Source organism: Myodes glareolus, chromosome 16 (assembly GCF_982192425.1).
Source record: "Myodes glareolus chromosome 16, mMyoGla1.1, whole genome shotgun sequence".
In the NCBI taxonomy this organism is placed as follows: Eukaryota; Metazoa; Chordata; class Mammalia; order Rodentia; family Cricetidae; genus Myodes; species Myodes glareolus.
This window is the reverse complement of record NC_142041.1, coordinates 38,678,628-38,700,157: the sequence shown is the minus strand read 5'-3', so window position 1 is coordinate 38,700,157 and position 21,530 is coordinate 38,678,628. Positions and strand designations below refer to the sequence as shown.

General features: G+C 44.9%; 1 protein-coding gene and 1 non-coding gene across 4 annotated transcripts in view; one reads left to right on the top strand and one right to left on the bottom strand.

Moving 5' to 3' along the window:
• The window catches only part of Mob3b (MOB kinase activator 3B), a 197,822-nt gene that overhangs the window by 63,427 nt on the left and 112,865 nt on the right, over nt 1–21,530 (bottom strand). The window lies entirely within an intron of this gene.
• On the top strand, nt 3,915–4,018 carry LOC125391433 (U6 spliceosomal RNA). The gene has a single exon (XR_007229122.1). It is a non-coding gene; the product is annotated as a U6 spliceosomal RNA (small nuclear RNA).

Sequence of the window (21,530 nt, the reverse complement as noted above, 5' to 3'; positions counted from 1 at the left end):
TTGACAATTTCTAATTAATTCTCTAGGCAATGGCAGGAGTCATCATCTGAAGAATTATTATTAAGACCTATCATCCTTACTGTTCTTTGATGGAACCCCACTATTGTTGCAAATGAACTCCAAATCTCGTACGATGCCCTACAAAGCCTCGTGTTAGGGTTAGGAATGGTGGTCCTTAGGCCTTACTGGTCTAAGGACCTTGCCATTTCTAGATCTGAGATTCTGGGGTAGAGCGGCCATCAGCTATGCTTTCAGTGCTCCTGATACATGCTGGAGCTCGAGAACCAAAGCCTGAAGTCCCGGGCCCCTGCCTAGCCATCCGTGTTCACGCTCTTTCCTTATTTTCCCACTGAGCACACTCCAGGCAAACAGACTTCTTTCCAGTTCTTTGTGCAAGCCAGGATCTCTTCTCAGGTCCTCGTCTGTGTGACGCCTGTGACCACTCTTGTCAGTGTAGCTTTCCACCTCTGTGTCTCTATGACTATAATCAGATGGTTTTCTCCAAATTCCCCATCACTAGATTCCTGCTATGTTTGTTTTCTAGCTTACTTGTTATTCTTAGGAACCGTTACCTGTCTGTAGGGGCAGAAGGCAATGTGCAACCTGTCAGAACCACTGATTCTGGTACCCTAATCTTGGGTTCCAGTCTTCAGAACTGTGAAACACTAATCTGTGTTATTAAATCATCCTGTCTAGGGAATTTGCTATCACAGCCCAGATGAATAAGTCAGAGTGGTCCCGGACTTCTGGCGCCTTAAATTTAGTCAGGCTGAGATGTGGCTTAGTACAGGCATAAAACCCTTTACTCATACATAGTCTTGCCTTAAGATAGGCGCAAGATCGGAAAGAGGATAGCTTCAGTAAACTACTGTATTCACAGGGTGACAGTGGCTGAAAGTAGTTTATTCAGAGGTAAGGGATGTTGCTGGGTGTGTGTCTTTAATACCAGCCCGTGAGAGCCAGAGGCAGGTGGATCTCTGTGAGTTTGAGGTTAGCCTGGTCTATATAGGAAGATCCTGTCTCAACCGAGCACACAACAACAAAACAGAAGTAATGTTACTACCTGCCTTTCAGCAATCTTTTTCTTAATAACACAGACTTGTTAGGTGTGTGAAGGGTAGGACGGGACAGCGCTCGAGTCACACTTTGTTCCATGACAATGATGTCTCAGTGTTAATCATGTCCTAGAAGCTGTGCAAATGGTGGACCTGGGCAAAAGGAGACATGCAGACAAATGCCATTCCACGAACGGTCCCCAGTATGGCCCTCCAAGGAATCCGATGAAATAATTTTCTAGTTTGTGTTTTAAGTGCTTTGTTTTCAAGCACTGTTTCATATTGTCATGTACTAGCCTTTACAATGACCCTATGAACACTATCCCCTCTTTCCGTAAAAAGAAACCAAGTTTTGGGCAGCCATTTGCTCCACATCACCCAGCCTGTCAATGTACAGGCAGAAGAGGAAAGAAAGTCTCTGGGAATCCATAGTTCGCACTGTATAAGTCTATGCTAAGAGACTCTGCACACAGAAAAACATAAAACACAGAAGAAAGACCTAAAGCTGTCAGAGTGGGTTGTGTTTGCCACTCTCCTGTTTGAAATGTTGGCCAGTCCAGGTTCATATCTGACTGCTAGAAAGGAAGAACATAAAAGCTCTGTGAAATACTTGGTCCACTGATTCCTCCAGAAATGGTGCCCCTGCTTGGCAAGGGCAAGGAACTTTCTATACTGGAGCTTCTCTGGGAATGAGCTGGTCACTGTGTTCCCTGAAGGGATGCCCTCCTTCTTCAGCCGGTCTGCTGGACCAGACAGAGGGCAGTAGCCAAGAGTCCTGTCACCAGGCCTCCTTCCTGATAAGTCTGGCGAGTGGTTCTCCTGGAGGCGGTTTTGTTCGAGCTCACTTTATTAGTTACCACCGAGAGCTAATAAAACATGTCAGGAAGTCTTTGTGAGCTGTAAAAACATTTCCAAAGGTCACCGCCAACACTCTGGACTTCAATGACTTTTTAAAGGAAAAGAAAACAAAAGCAGAGAGCTAGGATTTCAAAACACAGAGTAGGGATCACAAATGGGCTATGGGGGCTGACAGATCCACTCCCCAGCAGCCCTTGAATGAGTCAAGTCCAGGAGTCAGGAAGAAAAGATCCAAAAATCTCAGCGTGGCAGCAAGGACAGTGGGAAGGGAAAGCAGGACATCCCAGGTTTGATCACAAATAAAGATACAGTCATCCCTTAGGATCCTAGGGGGTGTCTTCCGGGCCTCTACAGATTCCAAAGACTGATGCTGATCAAGTAGCTTATGAAATGGCATCATATCTGCACATATCCCATGAACATCTTCCTGCATACGTCAAGTTACCCATATAATATGTAATGCAAAAGCTATGTAAATAGCTGTACTGTTTAAGGGGATGACTGTGTGTGTTCAAACAAGAGTACTTATTATTAATCTAACCACATTCTCCTCCATGACTGGATGGATCTACTGATGCAGAAAGCTAATGTGTTTGTCTTGCTTATTTATCTTTGGTTGGAAGGCATTTATCAGTAACAGTTATATCTACTTACACTTCCATTGCCCATAATAGACTCTTTTATGAGCAATAGAGTATGTGGTACATAAGTGATCAATCTCAGTTTAATCACAGTGTATCAGGCATTCTTCTTAATGAATGTTCTTTTACATTATAAAAGTAAATAAAATTGAAAGCTTTTCATTTTATTTATGCATGTGGATGTTTTATCTGCGTGGACATCTGTGTCCACGCATGTGTACCACGTGAGCACAGTGCCTGAGGATGCCAGAAGAGGATGTTGGATCCATGGGGACAGTGGAGACCCACCATATTTGTGTTGGGAATTGAAGTTGGGTCCTCTGGAAATGGAGCCAGTGCTCTTCACTGCTGATGACTGCAGCTCCACAATTTAATTTTTAAAAGTAGAAAAGCATAGAATGGAGAAAAAAAAAATCTTCCTAAAGTGCCCAGAACATAGCATGTCATCATTAAGATGGCGTATGGTTCGATGCCCATTGTTTATTTCTTGTGTCAGAAGCCATACAGGTGACTATGATTTCCTCTGGGTTGGAGATACTGATAATCATTTAGCTTTCCATTGACCGTTGTTCAGAGAGCCCAGAATAAAAGGCACAATATCATTTGTTTTAAAAAAAATTCTATATTAGGATAAAATTTGAGACTTGAAATTAGTGCTTTGTTTTGGGGGTGATGGGTGTTATTCCTTTGGGTCTGGTCCCTTTAAGAGCAAGCCACGCCCACTCCAGCCACTTCTGACCTCCTGGTCGCCATCTTAACTCTTTCTCTTCTGTCCCTCTCTCCTGGCGTGTGCACAGGTGTTTTCCTCTCTCTGTCCTCTTTTTTATTTCTGCCTTTCTTTCTCTCCTTCTTCTTTAAGTAATAAATGTTTACCCTTAACGTAAGTGTAAGTCTTTTATCTGACGCACCCGTCAGCCTGCTGTCTGGGCCGCATGGCAGGACCAGCTTTGCTGCTCGCTGCGGGAAACCTACACCCCTTTGGCAGCAGCCTCTCCCTGGCTTGTAGGCGGCTGGGGGACCCCAACATCATATCATTAAAGAACAAAAATGGGAAGGTCATCTGAGGATCCCAAAGTCTTGCAGAAGCGTCAGGACTTCTGAATCGGGAGATGACGGCCAAGGCATATAAAGCTTCAGTTAGATAGGAGAACTAAGTTCCACAGGTCTGCTGCGCAGCATGGTGGCCAAGTAATGGAGAACATACTTGAAAGTCCTGACCGTTTCAATAGTTTTCTAGCTAGAAAAATGGTAAGCATGAGGGTGACGGATGTGATAATTAGCGAGATGTAAGCATTCCACATATATGATGGTATGTAAACAAATATATATATATATAATTAATTAAAAAAAGAGATCCTGGTACTCACTCCAGCAGCAATATACTAAGATTGGAACGATACAGAGAAGATTAGCATGGCCCTTCGCAAGGATGACACGCAAATTCATGGCATGTTCCATATTTTTAAAGATGCACATGGTATGTACTCTCTCATAAGTGGATACTAGCTATAAAGCAAAGGCAGGTTCTATCCGGTCCTGAGGCACACTGCACGTGGCCATCTTCTGAAATTTATTTTAGACCTCAGGGGGGAGTGAGGATGACTCAGCAAATGCTGGGATTTAGTCAATGACCGGAGACACCACAGGGCAGAGCTGCTCCTTCCATTCTGCACGGCTATCTTCTCTTTCTCCTCCCAGTCTGTGATTAAGATAATAGAGGAATCCAAGAGCCTCAGCTGAAGCTGGAGGGAGCTCAGTGGTGGGGCCTGCGCTCAGCAGGCTGCCCATATCCAGCCCTGGGTTTGATCCCCAGTAACAAAATCCGCCCGGGTGTGGCTGTCAGCTCCACCAGCTTCCTCCCTCTAGGTCGCCTCTGGCTGCGTCTTCGCGGCAGCACAGGGCCTGTGTCAGGGTCACTTGGAGGATGAAATGAGGCTGGCACTTTGAGAAGGCAGGTGTTTGTTCCCAGCCTGTGGGATGATTGACGGTTCTACCTGAGGACAGGCAGAGCAACCTGGATCCTGAGCACAAGGTTACTGGAGCACCCATGAGAGAGTAATGAACTTACTTGAACTTAAATAAAAGTAATGAACTTAACTTTATTTCATTTTCCTGTTTTTTTTTTTAATTTCTCTAAAATGGTAAACTATACTTTCCTCCACTTTAAACAGTTATGTTAAGGATATGAAAATATCAGTAGGACCCTATTATCTTGTTTGTCCCAACAATGTTTATTTCTTGTGTATTTTTGGTAGTCGGCACTCCTTGACACCTCTCCCCCCCCCCCCCCCAGTTTTCAGCCCTCAGTCTCCTGAGTTGCAGCAAGTGCATCATTTGGTCCCTGCCCACCCTGGCGGACTCTAGTTTCCAGACTTAAAATCACTCTTTGGCTGACACATTTTCTTCCTCCTCAGGTGGCCAATCGTGACTGCTGGCTGCCACAGAGCCCTAACGGACACACACTTTTTTTTTTTATTTATTTTATTTCAGTCATCTTTGAGTTCTATTTTCATGGGAGGCATCTATGTAACACCTTGACCACCTTCCAACAAACTCGATCTCCTCGACCAAACATGGATGGTAGGCGTCATCCATTCTGAGTGAGGATGTCACCTCTTTTCACTAGGTTCAGCTGGTCTAACCAGCACAGGGGCTCCAGGGAATCCAGTTACCATCAAGGTAGCCTGGTGTTTTCTGAGCAGTAGGTTAGACTGAGCTCCCTAAGCCCTGAAGACTTGGCTATCACAATTGTGAAGCAGTAACGCGCTGGAAGCAGCCACCGTTCACGCCAACACCCTCGTGATGGAGAAGGAGGAAAGGCCTGATTGCTTGTGTGAGGCCGAACTGCCAGGTAAGGGTCAAGTTAGCTTCCCCGACCCTTGATAAGGAGCTACCATCATCTTCTTAAGTGCTTGTAAAAAATAGTACTTGATACTGTTCTAAGCAGCTTTTCTTTGTGAAGCAGGAAAGGACAGTGATTTCTATAAAATGGTCTCTTAATAAAACAGCTAGAGATTGTCCAAAGTAAAAAGAATTTAGAGAGGAAAAGAAGAGTTCAGGAAGAAGGCAGAGAATTCTGGGAAAAAGTCTGACGCTGTTTCCTTGCAGAGACTTGAGACCCTCTGATGGAAACTTCCCCAGTCACGGTTGGCTGTGATGAGACCCTAGGGCTATGGGGGGCTCATGGAGGTGGGGTAGGGGTGTGTGTGTGCGTGTGTGTGTTTGAGACTGTCATATGCATACTTCCGAAAGCAATATCCAGGTAGATGTGAGTCAATAGCTCAACGGCGGCTGTACCACTCACTACATAAAGCAAAAGATACAGTAAAAGGGATAAAACAATAGCGCCTGGCGTGTCTTTACTTTCCGCCAATCCCGAGTGGTTATCTCCTCCCTCGGCTCTGATCAGTCCGCTCTGCAGACTGACACATTACTTCCTATCAAAAGGATACTTCCACTGTAGCTTCTGGAAACTGCAGAAGACTCTCATAATGATAAAAAAAAAATGCTTCCATTTATAAATTACTTTCATGATTTCATCATAACTCCTGTTTACAAATAGATGCATACAATGCTGTATACTCTCAACATACTCGAGCCCTTATCAAATCAGCTTGCTTTTCGGGCTCAATGAATGTTTACAAGGGCTCTTTAGGTGAGGCTTTTTCATCACCAACTGTCCCCATGTGGGGCTGCTGTGAGAGGCTGTCCCGCATTGCGGGGTATTTCATCATCTCTGTCTGCTAGACGGTCAGGGAGCGCCCAAAGGTGACGAGAAAAGTGTCCGTAGACAAGCTGCTCATTGCAAAGCCACTCTCAGTGGAGACTCTGGCTTTAGACCACTCGCTGATCGCTCATTAACGGCTCCACTTTTTCTGACAGGTCATCCAGAGATAAATGTTATGGTACACTGCAGCCTGTGCGCTAGCTGAGTGGAAACTACAAAGACCCCCACCCACCCACCCAGAAGGTGTCCTGCTGCCATTCTTGCTTCCTTGCTGAGAAACAGAAACCAGTGTTGCCCAGTGAGACAGAGATAGATGTGTCTCAAATGTCCCCCCATTTACCACCTGGGCAGTGGCGCACCACCTCATCGCCTTCTTTTTCCTCAGCAGATGGATGATTTGACTCAGAGGGTTTCCCTGCCCAGAAAAAAAGAGGCCACCAGGAACATGGTTCTGAGCCTCAGACGTCCTCATAAAAACAAGGCAGTAATTCCGACCTTACGGTTATTGTTCATAACTGGAGGATATGGTGAACATAAATATTCAGTGGAGAGTCTGGTACAGTACAGGTGTGCACAGTCAGTGGGTGGTTCTTCATTCTCTGCTCATAAGGAATCCCAGGGGGAGAAGCGTGACCTAATTAGAAAGTTAAGAAGAGGATGGAAAGGGCGGCAGAATGAGGATCCTGTTTTTAAAAACAAAACAAAACAAATAAAAAACTGAGGGGAGGAGAGGAGGAGGAAGCTGCTCTCCACCCCTTCACAACTGAAAAACAGAGTATGGCCTGAGCAAAAGCATCTTGCAGGATCTTGATACTGACTGTGTAACATCCCAAACAAAGAACAAACAACCATCAACCACTGCGGTGTGTTTTCGAGGTGGTGTGTGGGTGACCTGAATTAAGATATTTGAAAGATCAGTGTCGAGTTATTCAAAGCCTAAAGTGTCTTCCATTTTCACCCAGGGCCTCCATCCTTAGCTCTCGGCAGACGGAACGGGATGCTGCTGCTGAGAGTCAATTGATTTGCTTTTGCAAAAACGACAATCTTCTAGAATTCCATCTAAATCTAGGGGAGGAAACTGACTCTTTAAAATATTTAAAATTCCTCAGTCGAGGTCAAATGATTTAGCCTGAACTGTGGGAGAAAAACTGTAAGGCAAGCTGTGCCTGAAAGCCCACGGGAGATGGGTTATTATAATTGGCGAGAATTCCGTTCTCCCTCTGTCTTTCCTTCATAAACCCAAGATGCAAATTTATAGAGCTCCCAAAAGACCCCACAGCCAAAGAGGCAGGTGCTTTACCTCAATTCCCAGCAGGACTCTGAATTAATCATGGGAGGAAGGTACACCTCATCTGCTAATAAGCTATTGAATAAGGCAGCATGGATATGTCATGCTGAGCAAGACAAGGGGGCAGACCGTGCAGCACTAAGTGGCAAGTAGAAATGAAGGCCAAGTCATTAGGATTGGGTGCCAGTGGGTATCCCCAGCTCACCCCTACCTGTCTTTCATGTTAGGGAAAAGAAAGAACTGGGGAGACAAGTTAGACTCCCAGGAACTTAGCTGGGAGGCAAGTCACTGAAGGACTGTTCCAGAGTATTCTATTTGACAACTGTCTCTTCACTGATGGGTCCTGGAGTACTGCTGGGAATCCAAAGTTTGGAAACTACCTTGTATGTTTTTTAAAACCCATCCATCAATCAGAAGGACAGGACAAACACTCCCAAATTTGTAGAGTCAACCTTATCTCTTTCCCAAGTCTCAAGCTTCCTTATTGACTGCCAACAGATCTGTCTCTATAGCATAAGCATATCCAACTTATCACATCCCCAAATGAAACCACATCTCTTGACTTAGTCATTCCCAGGTGTCAGGGTGACTCGTGTGTGGGCTTGCTTTCCTAAAAACAGGTGTGGGACTGCTCATGTCTTCAAGCTGTTTGCAACATGAGCCCAACCTGAAGACGATTGTTTTTGTGGATCAGAGGCAGGGCCAGAGGTCTGGGTGCAGAGACAATCCTTCTAATGCTACAGAAGGTGCATCACTATTCTATACAGGCAGGCACTTACTTCTCTCGTCTGCTTTCTTTTGCTTATTGTTGCAATTTTGCCTTATCTGCCTTGGAACTTGTGTTTTAACTTATATGTGATAAGCAACTAATCTACGCACGTTGGATAAGTCCCATGGCATACTGTGAACAAGGCATGATACCTTAGCACAATGGTTCGCAATGCATGAGTCGCAACTCCTTGGGGGGGGGGGTCACATATCAAATATCCTGCGTATCAGATATTTACATTACGATTCATAACAGTAGAAAAATTACAGATATGAAGTTGCGATGCAATAATTTTACGACTGGGCTGGAGAGATGGCTCAGTGGTTAAGAGCATTGCCTGCTCTTCCAAAGGTCCTGAGTTCAATTCCCGGCAACCACATGGTGGCTCACAACCATCTGTAATGAGGTCTGGTGCCCTCTTCTGGTCTGCAGACATACACACAGAGTATTGTATACATAATAAATAAATAAATATTTAAAAAAATAATAATTTTACGACTGGGGGGGTCACCACAGCCTGAGGAGCTGTATTAAACGGTTACAGCACTGGGAAGGTTGAACACTGCCAAAACAGTAATAGAGTTGGGGCCAAGCAGCTGAAGGGTGGGGACTGAACGCTCTTTTCTTCCCATGGGCCACGTGACCTCACTTTGGAGCCCTATCCCAGCCCCTGGAGTTCCTTTTTCCTCTTTTTTATTCCTTGAGACTAATCCCTTCCCATATGACTTGAAGGCAAGTGTTGAATGGCGATCTTAGCCTAGACTTAAATCACTTCCTAGGCCTAAGACAGGACTCAACTCTTCTTCTGGGTGGTATGTAAGCCACACACCAACCTACTGGTTGACCTGCCTCAGGCCAGGTTGGGTGGGCTCTTAGGGACAGATACCCTATCACCTGGGACTCTGAATAGACAAGCAGGCGATCTGGGAAGGATCACTGTCTGCAAACAGTCTAAATATCTTCAGAAGCGTTATGTCCCCTTCACCCTATTGAGGAAACCTGCCATATACACTTTTTCCTCACCCCTCACCCCTGGCAGCTCTCCCAGCCTTCCACTCTGCTAGCATCCAAGAACCATGCATAGCATATCCAGATGCCAAAAATTAAATCCTCTTTATACAGTAATGAGAAATTGAAACCATTAGAGGGACTTCAAAGCAAGGGACGCAAGGGCAAACATATGGGCAAGCCACATGGTGAACGCGGAGCTCTGGTGTCTTTCTGATACCAGACTCTAAAATACGAGCAACACAGTACTTCTGGGAGGCAGGCTTCATTTCATCAGTGACATCCCAGGACAGGTGGGCAGCATGCTCCTCCAACTTCCTCTGCTCCCTTCCAACAGCCTGGTCCCTAATGTGCAGGTGCTGCTCTGCCACCTTGTTCTCATGGCCCACGAAAGGGCACCCAGATTCTGTGCCCATTTTCTCATCTATAGAATGGACATGATAAATCCCTGCAGGGTTCTTGGGGATGTTATCAGTGAATTTATAAAGCATATATCCCTAGGTCTGGCTTATGTGTGTTGTCAGTAAACAGGAACTACTAGATTGATTCATGTGAGATTGATATTGTGGTAAATCAAGCTAATATTATATATCCTTTCCCTAGCAGAAGAATTAACATTTTTATTATGGCCATATATTTATGTATTTCCCCCACTAAAGAGTGAGCTCTTTGACAGCAGGGATTCTGCTTGTCTTACTTCCCACACAGCGTCTGGCACAGACGTGGCAGACAGTAGGTATTGCACTATAATTGTTGAATGAATGAATATTATGCTTTCAAGTTGCTGCTGGTGATGGTGGTGATGATGATAACAGAGGTTTTCTTAGATAGGTTTCTATTGCTATGAAGAGGAACCATGACCACAACCACTCTTATAAACAAAAAAAACCATTTAATTGGGTGGCTTACAGTTCAGAGGTTCAGTCCATTATCATCATGGTGGGACATAGCAGCAATGCAGGCAGACATGGTGCTGGAGAAGGAGCTGGGAGTTCTACATCTTTGATACGCAGGCAACAGGAAGTGAACTGGGTGTCACACTGAGCAAAGCTTGAGCAAAAGAGACCTCAAAGCCTGCCCCACAGTGACACACTTCCTCCAACAAGGCCACGCCTCCACAACAAACTCATACCTCTATAATAGTGCCACTCCCTTTTAGGGACATTTTCTTTTAAGCCACCACAGAGATACGTCTGGGGATAACTGCTGAAAATATCGTCCTTTATCTCATTGCCTGGTACACATTATCAAATAATTAATGTCCTAAGGGAACAGATAAGCAATTGACTGAACACATTTTCAGGCAATAATTATATAGGAAGTCCAAAGAAATCATGAAGTCAATGAAAATTGCTCTGACCCTGGTTTTGGGTTATTGCTATCAGCTTCATTTTCACCATCCTAGAAGGCTGTTGGGTGTTAGAGCGTTAGAGCTCCTTTAGTCCCATGGGTCTTTCAGGTAAACCAAAGACATGGTGACAAGCCAGAACAGGAAAGGGCTGTGGTGTGGAGATCCAAGCCCCTGTTCACTACAGTCTGCCCAGGAACAGCCGGCAGTAGGCAACCGTGCCAGAGCCTTTGCGGGGGGAAGACTCTTCTAAGCTACTGTGTGTCATTCATGACACTCACCATGCTTTGTCCTATGAACCTGTGAGGCTGACTCCCTGAGTCTCTCACCAGGCATTCAAGAAGAGAGAATGGCCCTAAGAATAAAAATAAATAAAAGATCCTGTCTATTGTTACCAGGGAACTAAGAGAGGCTTATGAGCATGGATTAAACAAGAAGACAGAAACATAAGGACAGAATTACAGTGAAAAGGGAAGAATCAGACCTTCTATTTGAAATGTTGACATTTCAACTCAGATTCAAGGACAGGGATGTCTAGTTTTGACAACACACGAGGAAGAGAACACCGTGGAAAGGTAAAACAATCATTTCAAAGAGAAGCATTTACTTTAAGCTACTTAGACTTAAGGGATGATAAATTTATACACGCAAGGATAAGGGGGAAAGGAAAGAATTGCTGAGGCCCACAAACGCCCACTGAAGTTACCTGCACCACTGCTCAATATATATTAGTCCCTACAGTATTTGACAGGTCAGGGAAAGACACGGTTAACCTGCACTCGGCCAGCTGAGTTTAGACTTCAAAACAGAGGGTTGGATAACCAGACAGATGGAGGTTTTTGTGATTTCTCCTAGCACTGGAGTGGGTCTTTTCAACTCAAGCCACTGTTTACAGAAGCCTACCCGCAGGATTATAATTACGGGGTTTGCTCAGCTACAAAGGCTCCGAGTCTTCCATCAAAGGAAGAGGAAACAAGTTACTCAAGCGTGCAAGTTACTCACACTTGCTGGTCAGCGGAAGTCTAGTGGCCCGCAGCAGCTTGAACGGCCACAGCAAAACCCCCTAGGCACCCAGAGCCTGATGACTGAAGTTCTCATCTTCCTAGTCCACTGGGAGAAGTGAGGGTCTGGAGAGGTAACAAGACTTGAGCTCCCACTGGGTCAGTTCACCCACCCACACAGACTTTCACTTGCTCCAGGGAACGTGGTAGATCTCATCTCTCTTTAGATCAAGAACCAGGAGTCCACAGGACCTCAAAAAGAGACCATCTTGGCCCTGGGAAGTTGGCAGAGGCTTCAGGGAGCATCTCTGGCAAGACAACGCAATCCTTAGGATGTTTTTTTTTTTTTATGGGGGTTGGAGAGATGGCTCAGTCAGTGATTAAGCGCATTGACTGCTCTTTCAGAGGTCCTGAGTTCAATTCCCAGCAACCACATGGTGGCTCTCAATCACCTGTAATGAGATCTGGTGCCTTCTTCTGGGCTGCAGGGACACGTGTAGGCAGAACACTGTATACATATTAAATAAATAAATCTTTAATAATGTCTGTTTGTGACCAATATTGCTTCCTTGCAACTTCATCCATCCTCCCCACCCCATTTCCACCTGGGGCATAACCGTGAAACTCACACCCTACATTCTCTGATAATCTATTTCATCTCTGGGACTTAGGACCTGGGACCCAGCCAGATCCTGACTTTCCTCTTTGCTACCCTCACTAAGTACTCACAGACACACAGACATTTTCATCTCTAGCAGTTACTGTTGGACATGGATCCTGGTACACAGTACGATGCCAACCGCTCACGGTGACCATGGTGCTTCTGAAAGAATACAGTGAGCAGAGAGGAGACCCTGCTGGACTTCTATCTATCCCATGAAACCTTCGCAGAGAAATACAACACAGGTGACCGAGTGTTTGGAATCATAGATGACTCAGCAGGTTCTTCCAAGTTGACGAGACAGAGAAACCAGGGATAAAAGCATTATCTTCCTTCTCAAAGAAATCTGTTCCAGACCATCCAACATCCATTCACTGAATACATAGGATTAAATTAGGACTCAGTCTTGGTTGGTACCGAGTACCCCAGAATCTACATTTCTGCACTGGGATAGATGCATTTTACATCCCTCTCTGAGCAGAATGGAAAACAGAGCCTTGCCTTCTTGACGTTAACTTCATTTTTATCCCTGAAACATTAGCATCACACTAACATTTAGGATTAGATGAAGCTAATTTTCCTGGTAATAAAGTAGTCACTGTACCCACGGGCTCACCATCATCACTAGTCACGCATTAATCTTGACTTAACGTCCTTCATTCAGCAACCTCACTGTGCCTATTCTGGTTAAGGGCCTGCTGGCCAGGCAACTGAGAAGTCGAGACCAGTTTCCTGAATCCCTTCACTCAGCACTTCCTCCAGTATAGATGCCAAGGAGAGCACTGGCTCCAGGATGCACTTGGCTTAATGGATTTTTGTAGTATTTCCCCTTCCTTCCTGCAGCAAAGCCCGAGCTTAGCAGGAAAGCCGCCCGGTTTCCTGAACTAGTGCGCTGACTGTCTTTCGGAACTCTACCATGCTGCAGACCCTTGCTTACCGTGGACTTGCTTAGCCCCAAGTAACTCTGGCTGGTGTTGCATATGTAATCCTCATATGGCTTTGGAAGACAGCACTATTTTGAAGACAACTGAGGTTATTAACTTAAGCCAGCTTACGTAGGCAGGGAGCGGAGGGCTGGAGTTCATGCATTCAACAGATTTTTAACTTCTTACTAAGGTCAGTCACTGTTCCAGGGATCAGGAAACATTTGTGAACAACATACCTAAAACATGTCCCCACAGGGAGGTGACTCTCAACTGGGGCTTGATCCCAAAGCTGATTGTTAGATCTCAGCTCTTGAATCTCAGGGCTGCTGTTCCAACCGCACAGAAAGAAATGCAGTGTTTGAAAATCTGGGGGCTGCGAAGATCATAGCGGTGTGTTATTTGTGTTGTAATAAAGAAAGCTTGCCTGAAGATCAGACAGCAACGCAGCCATACTAGTAGGTGATACAGGCCAGGGGAGTGGTGGCACACACCTTTAATCCCAGGACTCAGGAGACAGAGGCAGGTGAATCTCTGTGAGTTCAAGGCCACCCTGGGCTACACAAGATTGAATCTGTCTGAAAGAGAAACCAGAGCTCACACAAAGGTGACCCCAGCACTTGGGATCCCACGCCTTTAAACCCAGCACATGAGAGGTGGAGACAGAAGCGATATGACTGGGTAGAGAGAGGAATATAAAGGGGAAGAGACAGGAACTCAATGGAGTGTGGGGTCTGAGGTTGGTGGAGAGCATCACAGAATCACCCCTTTGTCTGTGTCTTGGTAGAGGGAAGATCTTTCTAGTGGTTTGGCTGCTTTGCTTTTCTGATCTTCAGCTTGAACCCCAATACCTTTCTCTGGGTTTTTATTATTCGTGTTACAGAAGATGGCTCAGTGGGTAAAGTACACGAATTATGCCAGTGTGAAGCCCCACACTTTAAGTGTCTCGAGCCCACAGAGAGCCAGATGCAGAAGCCCATGCCTGTAATCCCCGTGCTCCTGTGGCCAGAGGGGAAGTGGAGACAGGGGAATCCCCGTTTACAGGCCAGCTCGCCCACACTGCGAGGGCAACAGCAAAACTCTTCCTCCAAGGTGGAAGGTAAAGTCCTATACCTGAGGTTTTCTCCAGCCTCCCTACATACACTGTGGCACATGCATGCCCATTCCCTCCCTCCCTCCCTCCCTCTCACTTTCACACACACACACACACACACACACACACACACACACACACGCGTGCGCGCGCACGCAAAAAGAAAAAAATTTAAAGTAACTGCATTGAGATACTAGTTCACATTTAGAAGGATAGCCACAATAAAAAAGAATGGATAATAAATATTGGCAAAAGTATGGAAATTGGAAACCTGCGCATGGTATGTATAGTAATGTGACATGAAAAATGGCTTGGCGGTTCCTCAAAAATCAAATACAAAGGAATTGTAAGCTCTGATAATTCCGCCTTTAGATATAAAGCCAAAAGAGTTGCAAGTGGAGACATGAACATATATTTGCATACCAAATACTCAACACAGATTTATCCCCAATTGCCTACAGGTGGAAATACTCAAGTATCCATCCACAGATGAATGCATAAGCAAATGTCTGGTGTAGGTACACAATAGAATGCCACTCGGTCATTAAAAGGAAGGAAACGCTGACACCAGATAGAACTTGGATAAACCTTGAAGTAATTACAGTTAGTAAAGTAAGCCAGGCCCGAACAGGACAGACACCGCATGAGTCCCTTTATGTGCAACATCCAGAATATGTGCGTTTTCTGCAGACAGAGCATAGAACAGAGCCAGGCATGCAGGGGACAGGGCTAAGGCGTGATCATTTAGTGGATACTGGCTTTTGGTGAGGCGGTGATGAAAACATTCCAGGACTAGTGGTGACAGCTGAACCATGCTACATTTGAAGCCATGAATTACAATCCTAAAACAATAAAAACGGCACACCTCACGTCAAATGTATTTTGCAATGAAATAAATGAATAAATGAAATAAATGAAAATTTTGATCACAGATGAAATTATCTCAAGAACAAGCAATCAGCAGGCCATAATGTCATTTAATTTAATAAAAACAAACAAACATTTCTTCCCAAGACGGAAGACAAGGATTTTGTATTCCTAACCCACCCTTTAACAAGCAGGCCAGCCTCTCACTTCTGATACAGTGGACGGTACATATGTAGTGAGCACAGCATGCTAAAGATGTATGGGGGGGACACAGGAGTTAATAAAAATAAATGAGTAGCTTAAAAATGAGTTAGCCGTCTTTAGGGGCAGACACCAGAAAGCCACCCAAGCAAGTAATAGCATTTCTAGTCTGTCTCCAACACCCCAGCTACAACCCAAGCAGAGGCCCAAGCTAGTGGCAGTCAGCTCTGGCAGAAGAAGGAAGTCATGGGAGAGGAAAGGAACCTTGCTGGATCTCCTTTGTCCCATTCCCTAGCGAGAAGAAGCTGGAAGGAAATCCTGGCCCAGCAGAGAAGTAGAAAGCAAGACGGGAGGGTTTTCTTATCTCGGGAATGTTATCTTTATCTTGAGTGTGACTCTGTCCTGCTCAGTTGGGTCTCTGTGTGCCTTAAAGTCACACTATTACCTCAGGGTGCTGAGAAAGGCTCTCAAAAATGTTAATAAATAAGGGAAGACAACCCCCACTGCGTTTTCAAAAGGATAGTAGGAAACCAAGAATGAAATTGCGTCTGGGCTGGCTCAGTAAAGGAACCAGTTTAGCTACACTGCTAGCTTTGTTTTCAAAACTAGCTCTCGATTATTCTGAGCAGCGTAGATTAGAGAAGGCAGGAGTGACCTCGAAGTGTTAAAACTGCCGCTGTAAAGGTCCACAGAGTTCCAACAGAGGACTTCAGCAAGGCCATGAAGGGCCAGAGAGACTCTTAACACGTTAGTTAGCAAGTACAAGCAGTAGGATTTGAAGGCGGACCGGAAGTGGAGCGGGGTGAGAGAGGTATCAAGGGTGTTTCTAGGTTCTGGGCCTGAGGAACTTGGCAGAAAGGCTCAGAGCAGCAGCCTTCACTTTTTGAGAAGTGAACTTGGCAGAAAGAGGAGGGGTCTCCTAGTCAACCCAGGCTTTCGCAAGTTCCCGAGGCTATTTGAAAACAGTTTCCAACAGTTTTGGTTGTTTTGAGGTTTCTCAATGAACAGAAGGGGAAGGCAAGAATCTGAGAGTGTTTTAAAGGCTGAAATATGCATTGGCTGGAGTTTAAGGGTTCATTTAGTTTAGGAACAAAGAATTCCATATTTCTAAGCTGAATGTGTTTGTCTTCCCTTACCGACAGGTGCCAACGTAAGCAAGCACTGCCAAATGGTCAGAAGACCTTGAAGAACTATCATCAGTGTTCAGAGTACAAACATCTGTCTAAAGCCGGAATGTAGCTGTGAAGGGGGTGAGGCGTACGTATGACCACCCATCCTTAAGCTCAGGGCTCGTCAGTGGGATGACCCGAGGATTCCCCACAAGAGATGAGACTCACATCCCACTTGAGCGAAACTAATGGGAGAATTTGGCTTAAGATGTCAGAGTCTTGAACAAAATGCAGTTTCTCTTGACTCCTACTCTTGAAGCTGTAGGCCCCACGGTCCCGGATTTAGTGATAAGGGGCCAGTTACACAAGGTGGCTTTCAAAGTGCTGCCTCACTACTTAAACCAAGCAACACAGACATTTGGAGAGGTCAGAAGGCAAAGGCCTATAGGCCTTCCAAGCAGCAGCGTGTAGGAACTGCCACACAGCTCCAAAATAAGGACAAAGTCTGTGAGAGGTTGGCTGAGCTGTCTGAACTGTGGGTGGCCATGCTTTCCTCCAGTGGGCGCCCTCAAAGCGGCTTGACTGCTTTCTTCTAGAGAAATCGTGAAAATTTATGAATTAATCTATGTCAGTGTCTTTGGTTTGAAAATGGCCCTAAAACTATGCAACAGCATAAACGTTCTGAGGAGAAGCAGCGTGAGCGGCACGTCACGTTCTTTACACTACGCTGCAGCTTGTCCGTGAGCCTGAAGATACCGCAGACCCTAAAACACCAGTTTTCAAAATCAGCAACTGGGTCTGTAGTCTCTGAGCTTTTTCTCTTATTATTCATCTTTGAAATGTTCTTTGGTTCATGAAAGAAAAAAAAATGAATGTGATTAATTTTTGGCTTATTTTGAAAAAGAAAAGCGTTATATTGGACAAGCGATTCAAACATCACAGCAATTATCTCTGATATGACTGCACAACACCATCAACTGTGTGAAAAAGATCCTCACTTTTCAATTCCAAATGGAAAAGGTGCTGGCTGATTCGAAAGGATTTGGCTGTGAAACTGAAAACTTCCGCACTTTGGGAATACCCAACACAATTATCTACTCAACTGAAGAGCCATCTTGCTGAGGAAAACACAATTTCATAATGTTTTGTTCTAAATTGACAAACGAACTCATGCATCTCTGAATACGTTGTTTGGAGCACTATGTAGTCAGCTAATCCATGCAGCCATAGAATTCTGTTCTATCCTTTGCTACTACCTCTGGATTAACCATAAATAAGGAAGAAGCATTTATATTTTGTTGGTCCTTACATGCCTCAATCTGAATTTGGGGTTAATATAATATTCTGAATGATAAAAACACTGTGTAACTATATGTCCATACTTATGATGCCAGCACTCTGGGATCTTAGGGACTGGTTAGCAAGGACTATCCAGAATGTTGGTATAGTAGATGAAAAGCTTCTTTTGGATTTGAGTATTAGCAAATCTGGCAAAATGACAGTAGCACAGCGACCTCGGGAAACATGTAGTCTAACCCTCTGATGTGGAATTCTCTCTGTATGCTGTGAATATCATTGGTTAGTTAATAAAGGAACTGCTTTAGGCCTATAGCAGAGCTATAAGGGAACAGAGCGAGGTGGGGAAAACTAAATTGAATGCTGGGAGAAAGAAGGCAGAGTCAGAGAGAAGCCATGGAGCCGCCTGAGACAGACATGCTGAAACTTTGCAGGTAGGCCACAACCTCGTGGTGATACACAGATTACTAGAAATGGGTTAAATGAAGATGCAAGAGTTAGCCAATAAGAAGCTAGAGCTAATGAGCCAAGTAGTGCTTTAAATAATACAGTTTCTGTGTGATTATTTCAGGGTTAAGCAGCCAAGAACTAACTAGCGGCCTCCTTACTACAGCCCTCATGTTTTTAGAATTTATTCAAGTTTAAAATGGCTGGGGCTAGTTTCTAGATGTGGTGGGGGATGCCAGACTGTTGATAATCTAATAAAGCTAAAGATACCCTGCCTATAAAATATATTACTAACAAAACAGATATAATTTGAAGGATTTTGTGAAATCCCTGCGATCATTTTTCTCTTCCATAACACAAAGGACAGCCACCACCACAAGCCCCGTTTGACTGTAGCTGAAGACAGAGTTTAAGGAAAGACACCACGCTGTGTCCTTTAGTTGTTGTGGATGGACTTTGAAAGTGGGCGGGGTAGGAGGGGAAACTGTTATCACAACTTTAGGCACTTGGTGTCTCTTATGTTATTATTACGGGTCCATAGGACAAAGCTTTAAACATAAACAGTTATTTGGAGTGATTTGACGCAATGGAGTTGCTCTGCTCATAGCCGCCTACCGCCAGCTCCCAAAATAAGTAATTCCCTTCCCTAGGATGTTTGTAAGTTTCTCCTGCCGAGGCTCCAGGGGAAAGGGAAGCAGCCAGTCCTGGGGACTCTGACAGTAGAGGGACGGCAAAGGAGTCCGGGTTGGCTGAGTGTCTACCAGGCACTTCTCATTAAAGTTCTCATCCTGACACATCCTGATGACGACCCTCTGAGGTGAGGGAGTGGGAAGGTCAGCAACATCTGACCCGGAAGTCAACAGTAATTATCGAAACCGAATCGCGAGCCCTTTATCAAGCCCTGCTTCTTCTTTTAAGTCTTCTCTCCTACAATACATCTCGACCACAGTTTTCCCTCCCTCCACTGCTCCCGACCTCACCCCAACTACCCCTCTCCCCCAGATTCACTCCTCCTTCATTTCCCTTCGGTAGAGTCACCCCTCTTCTAAGGGACCCAGAAACAACCTCCTCTTCCAGCTCAAAACCAGCTGTGGGCTTCCTACCAAACTCCAAAACAAAACCCGGAAGCTTCACCCAAGTCTTTTAAGACCTGACTTTTTCCACCTTCCCCCACTTCCGCATGGCAGCTGTGGGCTTCCTCACTGCTCCTCGAACACCATCCTACCTCAGGGCCACCGAGGGAAGTCCTAGTTCTGTGTCCTCAGCCTCCAGACCTTCCCAGCTCTCGCTGCTCCCTCCTTAAAGCCTGCAGGGACTGCTTGGGCCACGTCTCAGCACATCTGGCTGTGTTCCTGCCCCTGCTGCCTGAGTAACACCTTGGCTGCTTCTTTGGCACCGATCCCCACCTACATTTGATGACCGTCTTCTCCCCAGGACCTGGACTCAGGTGTAAATGCAAAGAGAGAGAATTTTGTCTTCGTTATTTCGGCTGTGTTCCTAGAAAGTGATGGAACCTGACAGGGTTCCCATCAATATTTGTGAAGTAAATTAACAAATAAATATATTAATAAGTTCCAAATGGGAAACAGTGAGGATCAAATATTCAATTCAATTTGCAAATAGTCTTTGTTAATTTTCCTTCCTTCCTTAAGATTTAGTTTTTAGTATTTAAAAAAAATTATGTGTGTGGGATATGTGCACGTGAGCTCTGGAGCTCAGTGAGACCTGAGGTATTGAACCATCCTTGGAGATATAGTTACAGGTCATGCAAGCCACCTGATGTGGGTGTTGGGACTCAAACTTCAGTCCTCTGGAAAACTACTGCATGCTTTTAACCTCTGGGCCATCTCTTTGCCCCTCCCTTCTTGAAAGACCCGGATAAATCCAGACCCCTCTAGCAGGAAAAATAGAGCCAAAATCTAGGTTAGCTGGTTCAGCAACTCTGTTTCAGGAACTAACAGAAGATAAAGTTAAGATTATAATCTTGAGAATAATCTTGAGAAACAGGGAGTTATCTCCTTGTGATTATCACTGGTATTTTTGGAATTTTTCAATGATGCCCTCCCTACCCCCTGTAGTTTCTTCCCTTAAATACCCCTTGTCCCAGCTACTCAGGGTCAAACTCTACCCCTGCACGGGAATTGAGTTTCGGCCCCAGTGCACTGGTTCCTGTCCTGTCAATAAACCTTGTGTGATTGCAGCAAGTCTCTCGTGAGTTCCTGGGGGGTCGTTTTATCCCGAGACTTCAGTGAGAGTCTCCCCACACCGGGGGTCTTTCATTCTTTCTTTCCAAAAAAATTTTAAAGCCAAAGAGATAGTGTTTTAAAGTACTGGCTGCTCTTCCAGAGGGCCCTGGTTCAATTCCCAGCACCCAATATGGCTCACAAGCATCTCTCTGTAACTCCATTCCCAGGGGACTTGCCCTCTTCTGGCTCCAAGGGCACTACATTCATGTGGTACACAGACAAACATGCCAGAAAAATACCCATACATAGAAAAACATATAAATTGAAAGGACTTTTAAAATGTATTTACTTTTGTGCTTGTGGGAACGAATACCATGTGAGTGTGTGGGGTGGGACAGAAGATGGTGTTGGAGCCCGGGGAACCAGTAATCAGCAGTTGTGAGTTTCCAAATATGGGTGCTAGGAACTGAGCTCAGACTTTCTGAAAGAATAAGCACTCTTACACCCAGCCCTCACCCCCCACCCCTGCCCAGTCCTAATTCTGCTCTCTCATCAAAACTGACCGAACAGCGTCTACATCTGCTTTCTTTACAATTACGTCCTGGGTTGATTCATTTGATCTTTCTACATTCAGATAAATCAAGCACTCACCATTTCATGCATAAATTATATTCAATACATTCAGCTTAACCTCCTATCTGACTTTCTGAGCAGACTTGCAACATTGGCATTTTTGGGAGGGTAAAATATGTCCAACACTTGACTTGCTGATACTTCTTACAATTCTGTTACTGCAGTGTGACTGAGATTAGCAGGAGATGTGCTGTAGTACTTAACAGAACCGAAATGTCTTCTGCTGTCAAGACTGCTAAAGACAGATTTTATTTTTGGGTTTCCAGGCACTTTTAAAGATATACTTTTGTATCTTGCCAACTATTTCAGGGGAGCTGTGCCATTTAAGTTTTCCATGTATGATAATCTTTGTGACAGGAATGGATATTAATGGTGAATTCTAAGAATATGAATGACTTTGAAAAGGCCAGACATGGAAG